The sequence below is a fragment of the Lithobates pipiens genome, unplaced genomic scaffold (genome assembly GCF_037356315.1).
Source record: "Lithobates pipiens isolate NorthernLeopardFrog02 unplaced genomic scaffold, aLitPip1_a1.2 Scaffold_25, whole genome shotgun sequence".
Taxonomy (NCBI): Eukaryota; Metazoa; Chordata; class Amphibia; order Anura; family Ranidae; genus Lithobates; species Lithobates pipiens.
The window spans coordinates 115941009-115963545 of record NW_027507787.1 but is presented as its reverse complement, the minus strand read 5'-3'; the positions used below and the strand labels follow the sequence as shown (position 1 = coordinate 115963545).

The 22537-nt window shown below is 47.5% G+C and overlaps 1 protein-coding gene and 1 long non-coding RNA gene across 13 annotated transcripts in view; one reads left to right on the top strand and one right to left on the bottom strand.

Moving 5' to 3' along the window:
• CUNH10orf71 (chromosome unknown C10orf71 homolog) overlaps positions 1 to 22537 on the top strand; it is a 1142779-nt gene that overhangs the window by 217224 nt on the left and 903018 nt on the right. The gene's annotated exons all lie outside the window — the stretch shown is intronic.
• LOC143929927 (uncharacterized) lies at positions 19633 to 20948 on the bottom strand. Its single transcript, XR_013262649.1, has 2 exons — positions 20667 to 20948; positions 19633 to 19905 (listed from the first exon to the last, which is right to left on the bottom strand). It is a non-coding gene; the product is annotated as an uncharacterized LOC143929927 (long non-coding RNA).

Sequence of the window (22537 nt, the reverse complement as noted above, 5' to 3'; positions counted from 1 at the left end):
ACTGATAAAGGAGCCAAGGAGATTTGCTAGGATTTTGGTCAGGATCTTCAAGTCATTTCTAATCAACAAAATGGGTCTATAGTTACCCACTATTTCCGTATCTTTATCTTTATCAGGTTTGGGAATAACTGTTGTGACAGACCTAGCTGGGACCGAGGCTTTTGGAGGGGACTGAATGCAAACCTCTTGTGTTGCGATTATGGGCCCTGGCATTTGGGGAAACGGTGCTGTTTGTGAGCTGTATGCCAGGGGACCCCCCTGAGGTGGTGTTACTTTGATTCAGGTTCATGTCCCTCCAAAATACAGACTCTGGATATGTATATGCCATGTTAGCAAAAGACTGAATCACATTGTTGGGACACAACAGTTAGATGCTAATGTCATGAACTCCAGCCACCTGTCTGTTGTGTAAATGAGTCTAGTCTGGCTTGTAAGAGTATTCCACACATTGTTGGTTGTGCTTATTAACCCTGTGTTGATGTTTATGGTAATGTGTATTGAATAGTCAGTCAATGAGCTAGGAGCCATACAGTCTTACCCTGAAAAGTCTTGTCTTTCAGACAACTAGTCTGGGTCAATGATTAAATAATTAGCTCATGCTAATTAGGTTAGATTTTAGTCATCCTGCTGTATATATTTGTGTAAGATCTCAAATAAAAGGTTATTCCTGGATGTACTCCAAGACTGGTGTTGTCTAGTTCTTGGGGGTTCCTATAGCCAGATCCATTGGCGTCGTGTTCCAGGACTTAGGAAGCGGTATACTGAAGTAAAACACTCAAGCGGAGTGTGGGGGACGTAGTGTCACATTGGTGGCAAGCAGTGGGACACTTCCTGCAGTCTGGGACATCCAAACCTCCACCTGGATCCAAGGTCCAGATAGCAGGAGAGGAGGAGTGGTACAAATACCAGCCACCATGGAAGAGGAATTCAGAAGGAGGTTGCGAGAGATGCAGCTACAGCACAGAGGACCAGTATCAGAGCAGGTCCTGCTGGGATGGTTTGAGTCTATCCACTGTGAACTCTGGAAGGAAACGCTAGCATGTGAGCAGCATCACCAGGGAAAAGTTCTCCCCTCCAACCAGGAAAGGTACTGGTCACAGTATGGATTGTGGGTGCTGTTTGTGGGAGAAAAAACGCACAAGAGCAGACAGGTGAATTAAGCAGGCTGGTCTGGGCAGAGATGAAACTGGATCAGAGTTAAAGAGCCCTCCGTTGGCATGTATCCCAAGCATGTCCCTGGATAGCGGATGACAGCCCGATGGAAGGCTTAAGCTATGGCGGCCTGGAACTGTTGTATGTGAAGCTGACAGGGGACTCTAACTTTGGGAGTGATTTGGAGTTGCGGTTGGATGAAATCATGGATTTCAGAGAAGGGCTACTGAATGTCTCGGAAGTGCACTGGGCACTGGAAGATATAGAGTTTCTGACCATTCAGGAATGGGAGCTGGAGATTGCCTACAGACAGCTGCTAGACACTGCTCAGTGCCAGAGCTGGGCTCCCCTTGCCTGGGACTATAAGGAAATACCAGTTGACAACTCTAAAATCCTGGCTGAAGAGTCGGCAATGTGGCAGAGTAACAGTGTGCTTTGCCAACCTGCCCCTGCAGCTATGGACACGGAGGCCTTATGGCAGATGCAGCAAGTGCTGACTGACCTTGATGATCCTGTTTCTGCATGGGATCATCTGGGATGGAGGAATGTGCCTGTCCAGCAGTATGCCAGAAAATCGGCAGTGGAAAATCTGGAGATTGCCATTCCCAAAGCTGAAGTGCTGACAACAGGGCAGAGCTCTGCTAACCTCTGCTAAGCACCGATAGCATCTTCTGTGTTCCACGGACAGAAGATGGTGAAATTCTATCCCCAGACACCAGTTGCAGAGACAGGGGATTTGAGGAAGAAGAACCTGATAAGTCTCCAGCAGAAGAGCTGGTATTAGGGCCAAACTTCACTGTGCTCTGCCCAGCACCAACAGCAGTATCTGCGGAGCTACAAGGAACTTCCCCGGCTGAAGTACTGCTTACTGGATAGAGGGTCCAAGACCTCTGCCCCACACCTGTGGCAGTTCCGGAGTTTCAGGTTGAGAAGGTGGCAATCACTTCCCAGCAGCAGATACAGGGGGAGAAGGGAGAGGAGGTGTTTGTTGTCTTTCCTCAACAATCAGCCAGGGTGGAGAAAGCGGTCTTTCCTCCCCAGCAAAGATCCCTGCACCTGAGAGACAGTGCCACAGACCTGTCATCCCAGCAGTCAGATGAGGGAAAGGAAATGGAGCTGGCGCAGTTGGCTTATCTCTCCAGCCACAAATTACAGAATGTATGCACTTAATGGACAGTTCATCAGAGGATGTTATAGATTATGCATCACCTGCTCAAGTACTTGCAGCAGGACAGAGTACTGCAGACCCCTGCTCCACACCCGTGACAGTTTCGGAGGCCCAAGGTGAGGTGATTGTTCCTCTCTCCCAGTGGATTTCAGAGATGCAGGGAGGAGAAGACACTTTCCCTCCCCAACAAGGGTTCATACACCTGGGAGACAATACCAGTAAAAGGGAGTTCCAACAGCAGACGGCACCCCAGAATGATGACACCAACCCAGCTGAAGCTCTGGCAACCGGGCAGATTGCTACCAACCTCTGCCCAGCACTGGTAATGGCTGCAGAGTTCCAGGGAGCCTGGACGGTGGGCCTCACTCTCCAAAAGTCAGCTGGAGTGGATGATACGGGGTCCTCAGCTGAAGTGCTAACAGGACAGAACGCTACTGGCCCCAACACACAACTGCAGCTTGAGCTGATATCGGTGAATGGAACGTCAGTATCCACTGGTATACCCCAGGGATGCTGGGCTGTCGGCCCAGATCCCCAACAGCCTGGTGGAGTGAGCCCAGTCACCCTGTCTTCTCTCCAGCGGCTGAAAAGACTCCAGGGAGAAGGGCCACTCCAGGCCTCTCCCCAGCGTCGGATATGTTCTCTGCCTCTCTCAGAGGTTGGCTGAGTGAGGAATATTCAGTTTGGACCAATTTGTTTGGGGTACTGTGTGGATACCAGCATTAGAGGACTGGTATCCCTGACTAACTTCAAAGTCACCTCCTGTGTTAGTGGGGTCTCCTCCTGTGTTAGTCTCCTGCCGAAAGGGGAGAAATGTGACAGACCTATCTGGGACTGAGGCTTTTGGAGGGGACTGAATGCAAGCTAACAGGGTTAGCGGGGGTATCGGATACCTCCCCAGGAGGGATAGTGGGATCCAAGGGAATGACCCAAAGGTCAAGTTCAATGGGGACGGAGCCCACCCAATGTCCTGGTGAAACCAGGGTTTGAATGAGAAGAAAGGAAGAAAGAAAATCACGTTGTAGGGATCAAGGAGGTATGTTGTCCTTCACATGCTTGGACTTGGTCGAATTCCACGTCGGAGAGATGGAGCTCTCTTAGGAGTAGGCCTCTTGAAAGCCCCTGATTACAAGTTGGAGGTGTCCATTGCTGAGTCCTGAGATATGAATTTCAGGTTTAGTAGAATCCGTTCCCCATCCGGGAAGCTAGAGAAGGGGCAGGTTTTACCCTTAGATGTAAACTTCAGAGCAAAGGGTCACCAATATTTGATGTCCCTTTGGTTGAGGATCACCAGAAGAGGTTTCAAGGATCTGCGCCGTTGAATTGTAGACGGGGAGATGTCAGCAAAGATCTGTATTGTGTGACCTTTAAACGCCAGATTCGATTGTTGATGTGATCTTTTCAAGATTTCTTCCTTGACCCCAGAAAAGTGGGGTTTAGCGACCACATCTCTCGGGGAACCATACTTTCTGAGGGGCCCAGAGATCTGTGGGCTTGATTCAACACTAGCTTGTGAGGGGGAATATAGGGGATCAGATTTTTAATGAGGCCCTGAACCGCCTCAGGGATATCTGTAATAGACTCAGGAAGGCCTCTGATCCTGAAGTTATCCCTCCTCGATCGATTTTAAAGGTTTACGTGATTGGATGCAGCTGATCTCTGATAGAGACTCTTTACCTAGATCAGAGTTGCGGGGTGTCAGACTGACACCTTGCAACAACGATCGTGGCGATGCATGCCCCGGGGCGCGCAGCGGCTTGTTATCCTCAAAGATGTCATATGACGTCCGGTGAGGATAACACAACCACTTTGCCGACGTAATTTTGCTGTATGGCGGGTGACAAGTGGTTAAGAATCTTTGTGGTGGCTTTTTTGGACTTTATTGAAAATTTTAATTTGAACATTATTTGTTCACACCATTCATATTATTACTTTTTATTTTTATTTATTTATGCATTTGAGCGTGGTATAAGATTAATTATTAATTTTCATTTTACTATTTTGCCATAGTAATTTGGACTGCTGTATCTGGGTGAATGGAAGTCAGAACGTAAACATTCCATTTGTCCTTCCATCTCAGTGCAAGTACTTCATTGGACCTCAAGCAGGCTCTCTTCCCCTGACTAAGTTGGGCATTTACAAGCCGTTGGGGGAAGCCCCGGCAATTAGATCGCATGGTGCCACATGTGCTAATTGCTGATTGAAAGAGGTGTCTAAAAAGTATAAAGATTGTCCACATATAAATGGTACCCCTTTCCAAATAAGGGTGACACCAAGTCCAAAACAATCTTGCCGCTGCTCCTTATGTAATCTGGGTAGTTGGGGGGGGGGGGGCTCCACGCTGCTGTCTTTTCTCTTGTAAACCAGAAAAGTCTATGTATAGTTTATGTCCCTGTCACAGAGCTTATACATCTTGACCCCATATTCGGCATGTTTACTGGGGAGAAACTGTTTGAAAACGACCGCCAGAAAATGTAATCAGGGACTCATCAATGCAGACATCTTGATTGTGGATAAGCAAGGCTGCAAATTTTTCATTGATGTGGTTTACAAGGCGCTGAATTTTATGGAGGCAATCATGTTCAGGGTCATCCTGAGGACGACAGAGTTCATTGTCATTGAAATGCATGAGCCGCAATATCTGCTCGTATCTAGCCCTGGCCATGGCAGCAGAGAACACAAGCATATGGTGAATTGGGTCAGTGGACCAATATGACCGCAACTCACACTTTTTAATAATGCCCATGTTGAGGGATAGGCCCAGGAAGGTCCTAAATTCAGGAACTGTTATGGGTTTCCAGCCAAATTGCCTGACAAGGAGCCCATTTGGGTTTTGGGTGATAAATTGACCAGCAAATACATTGCTTTGGTCCACAATAGATCTGTACAGATCTTTCTTGAAAAACAGCTAAAAAAAAATCAAATTTGCTGTTTCCACCTGAATTCCAGGTTGGTCAGTGAATGGGAAGTATGGGCTTGCAAAATCTATGGGCTGCCAATCAGGATTCGCAAGCACATCAGGAAGGGTACTGTGGGCTCTAAGGGCCTGTCTTTGAATTCTCGGTGGTTGCGGGACACTACTTATGCTAGCCATGTCACCAGCTTGAACTGCACTTATGGAACATGCCATGTCACTAAGTGATACTGCAGTGCTGGTTTGTCTATGACCAGGATGTACCAGGCCACTGGTGCTCGCCAGTTCACCAGAAGGTTGAGGGTGCTGCTCAGTACAGGTTAAAATACTGAGCCTGAATCTGACAGTGAGGCTTCCCCTGCACTCTCATCCGTCATGTTCAGTATCCTGTAGGCCTTTTCATTAGTCTACCTTTTGTTTGACATTTTGGCCAATAAATTTATAGGTAACTAGTGCGATTCACAGGTAAAAAAAGCACCTAGTTGTCAGAGGACTGTTTGAACCACTACAAAAAAAATTACATAGTTACATAGTTAGTTAGGTTGAAAAAAGACACAAGTCCATCCAGTTCAACCTTAAAAACAAATAAATAAAATAAAAAATAATCGTACAATCCAATATACCCAATTTTATGCCCACAATTGATCCAGAGGAATCTACTGAGCTGGCCAGAACCACCTCTGGCGGGAGTCTATTCCACATTTTCACAGCTCTAACTGAAGAAACCTTTCCGTACTTGAAGATGAAATCTCTTTTCCTCTAGACGTAAAGAGTGCCCTCGTGTCCTCTGGGTTGACCGTACAGGGAATAACTCAACACCAAGTTCAATATATGGACCCCTAATATATTTGAACATGTTGATCATATCCCCCCTTATTCTCCTCTTCTCAAGAGTGAATACATTTAGTTCCTCTAATCTCTCCTCATAGCTGAGCTCCTCCATGCCTCTTATCAGTTTGGTTGCCCTTTTCTGCACTTTCTCCAGTTCCCTGATATCCTTTTTGAGAACTGGTGCCCAAAACTGAACTGCATATTCCAGGTGAGGTCTTACTAATGATTTGTACAGGGGCAAAATTGTATCTCTCTCTCTCTCTGGAGTCCATACCTCTCTTAATACAAGAAATGACTTTGCTCACTTTGGAAACAGCAGCTTGGCATTGCATGTTGTTATTGAGCTTATTATCTACCAAAACCCCCAGATCCTTCTCCACTATGGATTCCCCCAGTTGTACTCCCCCTAGCATGTATGATGCATGCATATTCTTAACCCCCAAGTGCATAACTTTACATTTATCAGCATGACATTTGTAAGGACTTAAGCCCCCCTAGATGCATATCCGTAACCTCCCACCCATGACAGACACCCGCCTCCAAAACCTGATCCCCACCTTTAATAAACCACGGACAAGGTATGGAGTAAATGGCCAACTGGCCTTAATTTATTAACAAAAATATATATATATATAGTTTAATAAAATACCATAAATAACTTTCAAATGTAAACATTCCCAGCCTTTAAACGGGTCATGGGTACCAGCATAACAACACACTGGTCACTGCGAATTACTTCCCACTTTTGACCTCTTGACCTCCAGACGGTATCCCCTGTCTCGGAGGCTATACCCAAACCATCGCAGAAACCTACCCCTTTTAACCCTTCCAGGTTAACAACTCTTAACCCGAAAGTACATTAACCACCCCATCCCATGGATGGGTACAACAGTCTTTTCTACCTGAAAACCTCCCCTTTCCTACTCAAAAATCCCCAAGCGCCGCCTGCGACCCCACCCCTATAACCCCCAACCTAAAAACACTCAACATAAACCAGGGAGGGTGGGTGGGAATCGCTTCCTCCTCCGCTCTCCGAGTGAAAGCATGGTACGCCACTATCGCGTACCATGCCGTAGCTCCGCCCCTCAGCTCCGCCTGACCCCTCCTCTTAAAGCGCCCCCCGGGGCTACTAATTAAAACGGCGACAGGGCTGTCCTGCACCTGTCATGCCGTCCCTCCGCTGACCCCCCCCCCCCCCCCCTTCAGGGGTGTATGGCTGCAGGACTCTTTAAACCTCATCTGCCACATAGTCGCCCAATTAGACAGAGCATTGAGGTTGGCTTGTAAATTGTAAATTAACTGCTAGCGCTAGCAGGGATCAGGCCTGACTCTACTAAACGCTGCGGTTTTGCGTGATGTGTATTGGAAGTGACAGTTGTCTTCTAATATTGCACTTAGGTGGGCTTGGTGGAGGGGCTAAATGCAGGTGCTAGCAGGTGTCTGGGCTGATCCTGCTAACGCTGCATTTTTGGGAACACTATACTACTGGGGATGCTAGTTTAGTTCTGATTAGATCAAAGATATTGATTCAGACACTATTCTAGTAATGGAGGTATATATAGTGTATATGTGTGTGTTATTTTTACTGGGAATCAAAGGGTAAAATCTGATGCTGTCTGGGATTGTTGCTAACTGGCACTAACACCTAACTGATAATGACACTAGCATCACCCGTGACACTAATACCGTGATCAGAAAAAAAATCTGTACACTATACTAATGACTAGGGATGGCCTTGCGGTACACCCGGCGGTCGGTTTGCGGCAAATTTTGCGTGTTCGCGATTCGCCAAACCGGCGGACTTCTGGCGCTGTTCGCACAGCGGACATATGCGTTTACATTGTGAAAGAACTTTGACCCATGATGACACATCCATCATGGGGTACAGGACAGCCAATTGAGACATTTCAGCACATGGACAATTGGACATTCCCCCTACCTTATAAATAGACCTGATCTGGGGGCCATTTTACATTCTGTATTTTGTCAGTGTAGGGAGAGGTTGCTGTGTGGAGCAGGGACAGACTGTAGTGACACAAATCACTAGCTATTAGGTCCACAAAAGTCCTTTTAAGGACTAGTATAGGTGTACAGTATATAGGGTTCTGGTGCACTGCTGCTGACTGCTGTGCTGCTGATTGCTGAGTGCACTGCTGACCGATTCTGCAGCTATCTTTTGTCAGTGTAGGGACAGGACGCTGTGTGGAGCAGGGACAGTTAGTTTAATCACTAGCTATTACTATTAGGTCCACAAAGGTCCTTTTAAGGACTGGTATAGGTGTACAGTATATAGGGTTGTACACGTATAATATACTTTCTTTCAAATATAGAATACTATACTTGACTGCTGACCGATTCTGCAGCTGTCTTTTATCAGTGTAGGAGCTGAGGGACAGTCTGCAAATCACTAGCTACTAGGTCCACAAAGGTCCTTTTAAAGGACTGGTATAGGCAGGCCCGGACTGGACATAGGGCAGACCGGGCATTTGCCCGGTGGGCCGGGCCGCCCGTGGCCTGTTGATGATCAGGCCACACAGCGGGAGGTAAGCGGCGGCCGCGGCCTGATCGTGGGTAACACAGGCCATGGCCGCCGCTCGCTTACCGCTATACGGCCGTGCCTGTGTCATGCGGAACTGGCGGCTGCATGGGCTGAGCTGTGTGTCTCTCTCACACACAGCTCAGCCTCAGCGACACGCTGACAGTTCCGCTCTCCTCCTCCAGCCATGGGCGTCCGCACGGTGGGGAAAGCTTCAGGCTGATGTCAATATTCCCCCCCTCGCTCCCCCTCCCCTTCTCACGTCGGCAGCAGGGGAAGAGAAGGCATTCCTGTATGGTCGTTTTCCCTCCCCATTGGCCAACACAGAGGGTCAATCAGAAGAAACGAGAGGGGCATCATGGGAAATGTAGTACCAGAGATACATGGCACCATTGGTCTCAGCAGGGAGCAGACTACAGTCCCCAGCATGCACTCTGCTGGGGTGAAAGAGAAAACCCAGAAACAAGCTGAGGAGTGCTTGTAGCAGCTACTACAGGAGACATGGCAAATAAAACAAACAGAGGACTGTGCTGGGGGAACTAATAGCCCCAGTACAACCAGAGAGAGAGAGCGACGCTGCACCGCACCACCAGAGAGAGCGACGCTGCACCGCACCACCAGAGAGAGCGACGCTGCACCGCACCACCAGAGAGCGACGCTGCACCGCACCCCCAGAGAGAACGACGCTGCACCGCACCCCCAGAGAGAACGACGCTGCACCGCACCCCCAGAGAGAACGACGCTGCACCGCACCCCCAGAGAGAACGACGCTGCACCGCACCCCCAGAGAGAGCGACGCTGCACCGCACCCCCAGAGAGAGCGACGCTGCACCGCACCCCCAGAGAGAGCGACGCTGCACCGCACCCCCAGAGAGAGCGACGCTGCACCGCACCCCCAGAGAGAGCGACGCTGCACCGCACCCCCAGAGAGAGCGACGCTGCACCGCACCCCCAGAGAGAGGGAGCCACCCTGTACCCGCAGCGCCAGAGGGAGCCACCCTGTACCCGCAGCGCCAGAGAGCAGGTCAGTGTCACTGGGCCATGGACACAATAGAAGACAGACAGTACTGGCATGGCCACAATAGGACTGGGACACTATAATATAAAGGGGACTGCCCCGTAAAAGGGCACTGTAATCATTGTAATCAGTGCCCCTTTTTAGTGCAGTTCCGTTTATATCACAGTGTCCCTGCACATTACAGTGTGGAGGACCAACACCAGCCACCCCCGCTAATGTCTACCGAACCATCCCCCCGGTCCCTGGAAAGGTTGGCTGCTCAATCTAAAATGCCCGGGCCTATTTTTTGTCCCAGTCCGGGCCTGGGTATAGGTGTACAGTGTATAGGGTTCTGGTGCACTGCTGCTGACTGCTGTGTTGCTGATTGCTGAGTGCACTGCTGACCGATTCTGCAGCTGTCTTTTGTCAGTGTAGGGACAGGACGCTGTGTGGAGCAGGGATAGTCAGTTTAATCACTAGCTATTACTATTAGGTCCACAAAGGTCCTTTTAAGGACTGGTATAGGTGTACTATATGGTGTGCAGTATATAGGGGTGTAATACACGTATAAAATACTTGCACATATAGAAAGCATAGTATAGTGCATTTCCACTGTGCAGCATTGTGACTGCTGAGTGGTTCTGCAGTGATACTACAAAGAGTGACAAACACATTAAAAAAAAACAGGCAGAGGAAGAGGCAGGCCCTTACGCAGGGGTGGTAGGGGTAGGGCAGGAGCAACAAGCTTGAGCCAAAGTGGCAAATTGCAGAAGGTGCGTGCGATTACGTCAAAGGACGCACCAGACTTGGTTGAGTGGCTCACTCAGCCTAAAGCCCCGTACACACGAGCGGACTTTTCAACATCCAAAGTCTGTCAGACCGAGTCCGTCAGACTATCCGATCGTGTGTGGGCTGCAACGGACTTTAGCTTTGCAAAAGTCTGACGGACTTTAGAAATGAAGCATGCTTCAAATTTTCCCGACGGAACTCCGCCGGACCCGGTCCCCTTCGAAAAATTCGCTCGTGTGTGTGCTACTCCGACGGACTAAAACCGACGCTAGGGCAGCTATTGGCTACTGGCTATGAACTTCCTACGTCGAATCCAGTCGTACGTCATCACGTTCGACTCCGTCGGAGTTTGGTGTGATGGTGTGTGGTCAAGTCCGTTCGGTCGAAAAGTCCGCCAGAACTCCGGCGGAACTCCTTTGGAGGTCTGTCAGACTTAATCCCTCTCGTGTGTACGGGGCTTTACTCTTCTGCACCCTCCTCATCCTCTCGATCTGCACCTTCTTCACTCTCTGCTATGTGCACCCCAAAGACACTACCACCAACACCACCACCACCATATACCTTCCGCTTGAGTCACAGGAATTATTTTTCGATCCATATCAAGACATTTCCGATGCGCAGCCATTCTTGGCATTGGATCAGGAAGAGGAGGTAGCAACAACCGCCACTCAGCAGTCTGACGACAGTACCCAGATCAGCCCAAGGAGGTTGGTCCCCACTGTTGCTGCCTACTCCAAGATCTCTAATTATAGCGGTGGGGAAGGTGACGTCGATGATGACATGTCTAGTGATGTCACGTGGGTGCCCACAAGAGAGTAAGAGGAGGGGAGTTCAGAGGGAGATATGGACCAGCAGATAGGGAGGAGAAGCAGGCAGAACTTAGATTGCACAGGAGGGACAAAGCAGACTGCTAATGTATCAGGAGAAAGGCATCAACCATGATCTGGTCACATCTGGCACTCCCAGGATGCCGGCACATGGCTTGTGTGGGTTTTTTTTTTTATGTGTCCGCTGCTGACAATAGTGTTGCCATCGCAATCTTTGCAGTCAATGCATACATAGCGGTAAGCCCAACACTCACCTAGGGACGACCGCCTTAAGAAGGCACATGAGCTGCCATCACCGATCCCAGTGGGAGCCACGGAACCCACAAAGCCACACTCCAGGCTCCCACCGTCCAACCTCGTCTTCTACTTCTTCTCTCTCCTCACAATTGTCCTCCATTCCACCATCCATCATGCCGTCCTCACGTTTTTCTGCAAAAAGGCAGGCTTCCGTGGGCCAAATGTTCAAGCGTAAAAAAATTGATGACGCCGGATAACCCTCTTGCCCAACGGTTGACGGCTGGCTTGTCAGAACTGATAGCCCGCCAACTACTGCCATATAAACTGGTGAACTCAAAGGCCTTTCAAAAATTGTTGCCATTGGAACACCACAATGGAAGGTCCCAGGAAGTTAGTATTTCTCAGAGAAGGGCATCCCAGAGCTATATGGCCATGTTCAGCGGCAAGTGATGTATCTCTGGCACACAGTGTCGGTGCCAAGATACATCTGATCGCAGACACGTGGTCTAGCAAACACGGGCAGGGAAGTTATATAACTTTTACTGCCCACTGGGTGAACCTTCTGATGGCCGTCAAGCATGTAACCTGTGGCACCCGTGTAGATTTGGTTTTACCGCCACGCATTGCATGCAGGCCTGGCTCTTCTCCTCCTCTTACTCCATCCTCCTCCCTCTCCTCCTTGACTGACTTCTCCTTTTCCACTGCTAGCGTCTCTTCCTCTGCGCCGCCTAAGATCCCCAGAACCTATTCCAAATGCCAGGTGAGACGTTGCCATGCTGTGCTGCATCTGTTGTGCCTGGAAGCCAAGAGCCACACTGGCCCTTCACTCCTTTCAGCTTTGCATTGACAGGCTGATCAGTGGCTAATACCGCTCAATTTGACAGTTGGTAAAGTGGTGTGTGACAACGGTGCCAATCTGCTTGCTCATTGAAACAGTGCAAAATTACACACGTGCCATGCATGGCACACGTCTTAAAATTGGTCGTGCAGTGATTCGTTGTCAAATACGCTGAATAGTCCGGATTATTTTCCACATCCCAATACTTTTGAACATTGGGGTATTTACCTTACTTCTTTACTAATTAAAAGTCCTCCTTACATGTGCCTCTACATGCATATGGTCTTACATATATAAGGATATGTTTAATAAATGCGGGGTGATATATGCCTGCCACCTGGGTCATTGGTCTAGCTATATATATTTTAAACTATGCCTGTGAGAATAAATAATATTATTGATATGTCTATGTATATTTGATACAAATGATTACAATGGGCTCTTGTGGGAGAACGAATAACCCACCGCTTTTAATCTCTGATGTAGTAGATCCAAAATAAATATAGAACTTTTTACCAGTAACAATGTGTATACTTCTTGATTACCCATCCGTCTCTCATATATGGTCCCATAAGTGCTGGCTCCACCTTAACTGGTTGCTGACCGCCGGCTGTCAAATGACGGCCAGGCGGCGCACCTATTGCGGCGGGAGGCCGTCATATGACGGCCTCCCGCTTAAACAGGGAATGCGCGTGATCATGCATGCGCATCCCTGTTTCTTGGGTGGGAACGTGTCACGTAGACACCGCTCGCCACCAAAGGGGGTGAACAGCCATTGTTTATGGCTGTTTACCACATGATCACAGATGGTCACATCCCGACTGTGCACGGGGCATGTGCGCAATCGCGAGCGTGCTGCGCGTGCACGTCGGTGGTGGCGTGTTCCCCGGGAACACTGCTCGTCACCGACGCTGGTAAACAGCCATTGGCCGGCTGTTTACCCACGTGATCGGCTGTGATCCTTTCACAGCCGATCACTAAAATGTAAACAAACCGCGGTAACGAGATGTTACCGGGTTCTCCTCACACACCGATCGTGTGTGAGGAGGAGATTGCGGTAACATCTCGTTACCGTCTACAGTGTACACCAATCACACTGATTGCCCCCCCCAATAAAGAGGACCTGTCAGCACTCCTCATAGTACCTGTCAATCACAGTCCATCAGAGTACCTGTCACAGCCCATTAGAGTACCCGAGTACTTGTCCCAGTCCATCTGAGTACCCGAGTACTTGTCCCAGTCCATCTGAGTACCCGACTACCTGTCACGGTCCATCAGAGTACCCGACTACCTGTCACGGTCCATCAGAGTACCCGACTACCTGTCACGGTCCATCAGAGTACCCGAGTACCTGTCACGGCCCATCAGAGTACCCGAGTACCTGTCACGGCCCATCAGAGTACCCGAGTACCTGTCACGGCCCATCAGAGTACCCGAGTACCTGTCACGGCCCATCAGAGTACCCGAGTACCTGTCACGGCCCATCAGAGTACCCGAGTATCTGTCACGGCCCATCAGAGTACCCGAGTATCTGTCACGGCCCATCAGAGTACCCGAATACCTGTCACGGCCCATCAGAGTACCCGAGTACCTGTCACGGCCCATCAGAGTACCCGAGTACCTGTCACGGTCCATCAGGGTACCTGAGTACCTGTCACGGTTCATCCGAGTACCCGAGTAGCTGTCACAGCCCATCAAAGTACCCGAGTACCTGTCACAGTTCATCCGAGTACCCGGGTACCTGTCACAGCCCATCTGAGTACCCGAGTACCTTTCCCAGTCCATCTGAGTACCTGTCACAGTACATCTGAGTACCTGTCACAGTTCATCTTAGTACCCGAGTACCTGTCACAGTCCATATGAGTACCTGTCACCGCCCTTCAGAGTACCGAAATACCAGTCACCAAGCCATCAGAGTACCCGAGTACCTGTCCCCAGGCCATCAGAGTACCCGAGTACCTGTCACCAGGCCATCAGAGTACCCGAGTACCTGTCACCAGGCCATCAGAGTACCCGAGTGCCTGTCACCAGGCCATCAGAGTACCCGAGTGCCTGTCACCAGGCCATCAGAGTACCCGAGTGCCTGTCACCAGGCCATCAGAGTACCCGAGTACCTGTCACCAGGCCATCAGAGTACCCGAGTACCTGTCACCAGGCCATCAGAGTACCCGAGTACATATTTGCAGCCCATGTCTCATAGAATATACGTTGGGGTGTTTGCTTTCCAAAATGGGGACATTTTGTGGGTAATTTCACTATCCTGGTGGTCCAGGACCTTCAAAAGTGTGATAGGTAGGAATGAAATGAGATGTGTCATTTATGCTCCTAGAATGCCTGAACCTACTACTTCAATGTTCGGCCTCTCTATGTGGCCACGCTGTGTAAAAGTCCTACACATGTGGTATCGCCATACTCGGGAGGAGTAGCAGAATGTGTTTTGGGGTGTAATTTTTGATATATACATGCTATGTGTTAGAAATATCTTATAAATTGACAATTTTGTGTAAAAAAAAAAAAAAAAAAAAAAAAAACGCGTTTTAATTTTTTTCCACATATTCCAAAAACCTCTGGAAAAAAATTAACCATTCAAAAGACTCATTATGCCTCACAGATTATACGTTGGGGTGTTTGCTTTCCAAAATGGGGTAATTTTATGGGAAATTCCATTGTTCTGGTACTCCATGGCCTTCAAAAGTGTAATAGGTGGTTGAGAAATGAGATGCGTCATTTTTGCTCGTAGAACGTCTGAAGGTACTACATCAATGTTGGTGCTCTGTATGTGGCCAGGTTGTGTAAAAGTCTCACACATGTGGTATCGCCATACTCGGGAAGAGTAGAAGAATGTATTTTGGGGTGTAATTTGTTGTATGCATATGCTGTGTGTGAGAAATAACCTGATAATATGACAATTATGTCAAAAAAAAAAATAAATAAAAAAAAAAATCTTCATTTTGCAAAGAATTGTGGGAAAAAATGACAACTTAAAAAAACTCACCATGCTACTTACTTAATACCTTGGAATGTCTACTTTGTAAAAAGGGGTCATTTGGGGGGGGTATTTGAACTTTCCTGACTTGTTAGTGTATCAAGAAATGAGATACACCTGATGTACTGAAGGCCTGATCAGATGTGATCAATTTTCAGCGATTGGCACCATCGTTTTTAGACTCTAACTTTCACAAAGACCAAATAATATATACTAATGTGGTTTATTTTTACCAAAGATATGTAGCAGTATAAATTTTGGCCAAAATGTATGAAGAAAAATTACTAATTAGCAAAAACGTATGACAGAAACAAAAGAAAAAGGCATTTTTTTCACAAAATGTATGTTTTATTTTATTTATAGCACAAAAAATAAAAAACCCACTAGTGATTAAATACCACTCAAAGAAAGCTCTATTTGTGTGGAAAAAAGGACGCAAGTTTCATATGGTTGCAGTGTTGCATGACTGAGTAATTGTCATTCAAACTGTGAGAGCGCTGAAAGCTGAAAATTGGTCTGGTCAGGAAGGGGGTGTAAGTGCACTGTATTGAGGTGGTTAATGATGCATTTTTATGCGTGTTTGTACCTGACAGTGATCTGTTGAATTTTAAGTTGTATCTATTGTTCCTTATTTATTTTCCCCCATGGATTCCTACATGCTGATGTTGTCTAATTGGCTGATGAGGCTAGTTATATGTCACCTGTGACTGGGCAATTCTCATTGGCTAAAAAGGAGTGGGCCAGCACGGAAACCGGAAGTGACGTGGTGCGCTCGACCGCGCTCTGCCTTCTACCCAGATGTGTAATACAGTGTCTGTAAGGAACAGCACACTTCCAGCGGATGACTAGAGATGATGATAGTGCCCTCTATTGTATTTCTTTATGCTTGTTGATTGCATTTTAAATGTAAGCAGCTAGGATTAAGGGGGGTTTCTGCTGTATGGGTATGTTGCATTATAATAAACAGGATTACGCTATGTACATCTATCCTTGTGTTTTGTGATACAATCGGAGTACCTATACCAGTGGACCTTCTGGATAAGTGGGGTGTCAGCACAGAGCTGTGTTTGGACACTGATACAAGGCTCTCTTTCTAGCGGCATCTGGTGAGTAGGGATGAGCCGAACACCCCCCTGTTCGGTTCGCACCAGAACCTGCGAACAGACCTAAACTTCGTGTGAACTTTAGAACCCTATTAAAGTCTATGAGACTCGAACGTTCACAATCTAAAGTGCTCATTTTAAAGGGTAATATGCAGGTTACTGTCCTAAAAAGTGTTTGGGGACCTGGGTCCTGCCCCAGGGGACATGTATCAATGCAAAAAAAAGTTTTAAAAACGGCCGTTTTTTCAGGAGCAGTGATTTTAATGATTAAAGTGAAACAATAAAAGTGTAATATTCCTTTAACCACTTGCCGACCAGCGCACGACGATGTACGGCGACAGAATGGCACGGGCAGGCAAATGGGCGTACATGGCGTCCCTTTAAATTTGCCGCCCTGCCATCGGGAGCGCGCCGCCGGCGGTGCGCTCCCGTGCTGGTTGGGACCCCCGTGAGTCTGGTCGCGGGACCCGCTGACTCGTTCGCCGCGGGCATCCCCCTGATCGTCTCACGGAGCAGCCGAATGGAGAAGTGCCGTTGTAAACAACATTTCTCCATTCTGCCTAGCAACTAGTGACGCTGATCTCTGCTCCATGTGATTGGAGCAGAGATCAGTGTTCACTAAATGAAAGCCCAACCCCCCCACAGTTAGTAACACGCCCCTAGGAACACTTAACCCCTACACTGCCACCCACTGGTTAACCCCTTCACTGCCATTTACATAGGAATCACTGCATTTATATAGCAGTGATTACTGTATAAATGACAATGGTCCCAAAAATGTGTCAAAAATGTCCGATGGGTCCCCCACAATGTCGCAGTCACAATAAAAAAAAAAAAAAAAAAAAAAAAAAGCTGATCGCCGCTATTACTAGTAAAAAAAATACAAAATTATTAATAAAAATGCTATAAAACTATCCCTATTTTGTAAATGCTATAACTTTTGTGCAAACCAATCAATCGCTTTTTTTTTTTACCAAAAATATGTATTAGAATACGTATCGGCCTAAACTGAGTGAAAAAAATGTTTTTTTATATATTTTTGGGGGATATTTATTATAACAAAAGGTAAAAAATAATGCATTTTTTTCAAAATTGTCGCTCTATTTGTTTATAGCGCAAAAAATAAAAACCGCAGGGGTGATCAAATACCACCAAAAGAAACCTCTATTTATGAGAAAAAAAAGGGACGTCAATTTTGTTTGGGAGCCACATCGCGCAATTGTCAGTTAAAGCGACGCAGTGCCAAATCGCAAAAAGTGGTCTGGTCTTTGACCAGCAAATTGGTCCGGTCTGAAAGTGGTTCGTAGCTGGGGGGTATCTATAGTATGCCTGTGAAGGGGCGCATGTTTCTGGTGCTTAGAACTGTCCCTGCACAAAGTGTCATTTGTGCAGGAAAAAAAAAAGTCTTTTAAAATCACTTGCAGCTAAATTGTCGGCTCCCCGTAATACAGAGAACACTCAATGAGTGTTCTCTGTATTAGCCGACAATTCATTCATTCATTGATTGATAAAAAATTTAAAAAATAAATAAATAAAAAAAAGCGTGGGGGTTCCCCTAAATTCAATTACCAGGCCCTTCAGATCTGACATGGATATTAAGGGGAACCCCATGTCAAATTTTTTTAAAAAAATTGACGTGGGGTCCCCCTAAAAATCCAGACCCTTTATCCGAGCACGCAACCTGGCAGGCCGCAGGAAAAGAGGGGGGGGGGGGGGGGGGACGAGAGAGCGCCCCCCTCCCTCCTGAACCGTACCAGGCCACATACCCTTAACATTGGGAGGATGCTTTGGGGGGTCTGTGACCCCTCAAAGCACCTTGTCTCCATGTTGATGACGACAAGGGCCTCATCCTCACAACCCTGGCCAGTGGTTGTGAGGGTCTGCGGGCGGGGGGCTTATCAGAATCTGGAAGTCCCCTTTAACAAGGGGATCCCCAGATCCCAGCCCCCCCTGTTTGAAATGGTAAGGGGTCTGTACCCCTACCATTTCACAAAGAAAGTGTAAAAATGGTTAAATAAGACAAACACACTTTTGAAAAATTCCTTTATTAAAAAAAAAAAAAAAAAAAAAAAAAAAAAAAGAAGATTCCAGCGGTGCTAATCCACACTTGCTATCCAGCGATGAATCTCCGGGGTCCAGCGATGGATGATCATATCCAGCGACGGGGGATCTCTCAGTCCAGCGCTGTTCATACATCTGTCTTCTGTCTCCAGTGCAGAGACACTGCGGAGATCCCAGCGCTGACGTTTCTTATATTAGGAGGGCGGGGCCACCCGTCACCTGACCCCGCCCCTCTGACGCTGGAGAGGGAAGCCAGGGGTTTTCCAGACGTATGGGTGACCCCGCCCCCTCTGATGCAACGCAGGTTTCTGTTGCATCAGAGGGGGCGGGGTCACCCATACGTCACTGGGGAACCCCTGGCTCCCTTCACCAGCGTCAGAGGGGGCGGGGTCAGGTGACGGGTGGTCATGCCCTCCTAATATAAGAAACGTCAGCGCTGGGATCTCCGCACTGGAGACAGAAGACGGATGTATGGACAGCGCTGGACTGAGAGATCCCCCGTCGCTGGATATGATCATCCATCACTTGTCCCTGGAGATTCGTCGCTGGATAGCAAGTGTGGATTAGCACCCCTGGAATCTTTATTTTTTTTATTTTTAATAAAGGAATTTTTCAAAAGTATGCATGTCTCATTTAACCATTTTTACACGTTCTTTGTGAAATTGTAGGGGTACTTTTGTACCCCCTTACCATTTCAAACAGGGGGGGCGGGATCTGGGGGTCCCCTTGTTAAAAGGGGCTTCCAGAGTCTGATAAGCCCCCCGCCCGCAGACCCTCACAACCACCGGCCAGGGTTGTGAGGATGAGGCCCTTGTCCTCATCAACATGGGGACAAGGTGCTTTGAGGGGGGGTCACAGACCCCCAAAGCATCCCCCCAATGTTGAGGGTATGTGGCCTGGTATGGTTCAGGAGGGAGGGGGGGCCGCTCTCGTCCCCCCCCCTCTTTTCCTGCGACCTGCCAGGTTGCGTGCTCGGATAAACGGTCTGGTATGGATATTTAGGGGGACCCCCACGTCAATTTTTTTTTTTTTTTATTTGACACGGGGTTCCCCTTAATATCCATGTCAGACCTGAAGGGCCTGGTAATTGAATTTAGGGGAACTATTACGAGAAAGGACTGGATGGGGACTTTAGGATTTTAAAGGCACCAGTAATAAATTTGAAAGGAGTTTCTCTTTCTAAACAATCAATATTGGTTTTATATAAATTTATTAAAAAAATAGAAAATCATACAGATAGAAAGATTAAAAAGACTGTTAGACATAGGAAAAGGATCTATACACATAAGAAAACTGCATCAGTATACATATCAAGGTGCAAATATTACAAAGATTCCATATCTATACAGGGGAACTAATCACCCACAGTAGAACCAAGATAGGTCAATGGATATTATGATGAAAAACCGATGCAGGATCCAAGGGAAATGCCCGACATGTTTCGCGTGCTTAAAATTATTTATATACTACAAAAGACAAAAAAAGAGAAAAAAACAAAACATATATGAATACATAGGTATATATGACATCCAATGTTATAAGCAAAACCCCGAAAGGTATACTATATACAGCATTTTCACATTATATAGAGAGAAACTAATATATAGTGATAGATAGATAGATAGATAGATAGATAGATAAACTATATATAAGGGACACTGTGGGAGCATGCACGTATAAATCTATACGTGTACATCAAGTAAAAGAGGCGATATAAAAGGGAAAGTTTTTTAGTGTTTCATTTTATTATTATATTGTTATATTAAAAATATTATATCAAAGAAATATGTAGATAGTTCAAAGTAAAAAACTTTTTATGTCCTACCCCAAAACCATCCGTAGGTGGCGCTAAAGGCACACGCATAGATGCTGGCAGTGTACTGCAATAATTAGTTCGTATAAATAAAGCTGCAAATAAGGAGAGTTGTCAGTGTGAAAGATTTTACTGCTATGTATATAGGGATGTAAAATATAATTCTGCAGACACTCACCAGTTCTAGTAAAACACAGTCTAGTCCATACGGGGAAAGTGGGGAGGAAAAATGCTGATGTCCCTGCTCACCTAGTATCCTGTTGCCATGCAGTGGAATAGAGCTGCATAGATGGCATTTGAAAGAGTAGAATGTGAAATGAAAGGTAGTAAGAGGAGGGGGAGGGGAAGAGGTCGGGAAAGAGAGGGGGGGAGAGGGGAATAGAGGGCAGAGGTATCCACTGCAGAGAGGCTTACCTTCTATGTGTATCAGTGTGGAATATCCACCATGCTGCACATGTGACTGCAGGCAGAGTGATGAGAGGTCTGAGGGAGACCCTGGTGTTTGCATCTCCCTAAGTGCGTGGATGCCCCGCCCACCGCTACTCAGACTGGTCAGAATGTCAGTCCGTCAAATGCAGTGGGCCGGCCGAAGCCTCTGAGCATGCCACGCCCCTTCGGAAGACGCCCACACCTCCCCACGAGTGCAGCTGTGTCATACACAGGCACAAGGGGGGCGGGACATCGGGACGTGCATTGCTCAGGGACGGAGGTAGAGAGGAAGGAGCGTAGGAGATGGACCGGCCCCCATCCTCCACTCCTAATGCACCAGAGAGCATATAATGCTAAATGGTGCTTGTCGGCCGCACAGTGTCCAAACGGCCGGCACAGCGCCCCCTACCGCATGGTCCTAATAAGACAGGCATGCTATATACATACAAGCAAAACATGTAAAACAAAAATCCACACACAAAACGTGAGTTCCAATTTTAAAGTAGCTAGATACACAGACATATATGTACTTCCACTAGACACAAAAGGAGGAGAAACCCCTAAGATTAAACATGCATCTAAAAAGGTGTATAAAAGAAAGAACGGGGACGTATAGGTAGGGGAATAAAAGAAATGGAGGGAAAATGACAGGAAAAGTATATAGAGGAAAAATGCAGAGAGATGATGACTAAGGGCGTTGTTGTGGTGATTATTGTTTGAAGGAGAAGTATTAGTGAGCCAGAGTACATCATGCTTTCCGTCAATTCCAGACGGATAAGGATTGTTATTGAAATGACAGGCAAGATATAGAAGTTTTAAAGGAACGGTTTGTACGAATGTGATTAGTTTATTCCAGGAGGGAAAGTCGCATTAAGTTTTTCTATCCACAGGGTCTCCCTTCTTAAAATGGCTTTGTCCCAGTCTCCACCTCGGGGGTTAGGTGGTATCACATCCAATGCAATGAATGATATCAGAATTTAGGGGAACCCCCACGCTTTTTTTTATTTATTTTTTATCAATGAATGAATGAATTGTCGGCTAATACAGAGAACACTCATTGAGTGTTCTCTGTATTACGGGGAGCCGACAATTTAGCCACAAGTGATTTTAAAAGACTTTTTTTCCTGCACAAATGACACTTTGTGCAGGGACAGTTCTAAGCACGGGAAACATGCGCCCCTTCACAGGCATACTATAGATACCCCCAGCTACGAAATTTAAAGGAATATTACACTTTTATTGTTTCACTTTAATCATTATTAACCACTTGAGATCCGTGCTATAGCCAAATGACCGCTACAGCGCGGATCTCCTTTTCCGGGACTACGTCTATTGACGTAGTCCCGTGTACGAGCGGCCTGCGCGCCCCCTGAGGGGCGCGCGCGGCACGCTCTGTGATCGACGAGTCCATGAGACTCGCCTGATCACCGATCCGTGCAAGGGGTCGATCCCGACCCCTTATCACGTGATCAGCTGTCAGCCAATGACAGCTGATCAGGTGACATAACGGAGCCGGTAATTGGCCAGTATTCCTCCTCGCGCTGACAGCGCGAGGAGAAAAAAAAAAAGCCGATCACCGGCGGCCGTGATCGGGACATCAGTCCCGATCACGGCCAGCAATGCAAGCGCCCACCTGCCCCCTGCCAGTGCCCACCTGCCCCCTGCAGTGCCACCCTAATAAAAAGTAAGTGCCCCCCATCAGTGCCACCCAGCAGTGCCCATAGTGCCACCCAGCAGTGCCCATAGTGCCACCCAGCAGTGCCACCCACAGTGCCCACAATCTGCCTCAAAGGTGCTGCACCCCAGTGCCGCCCATCAGTGCCCAGCAGTGCCGCCCATCAGTGCCCAGCAGTGCC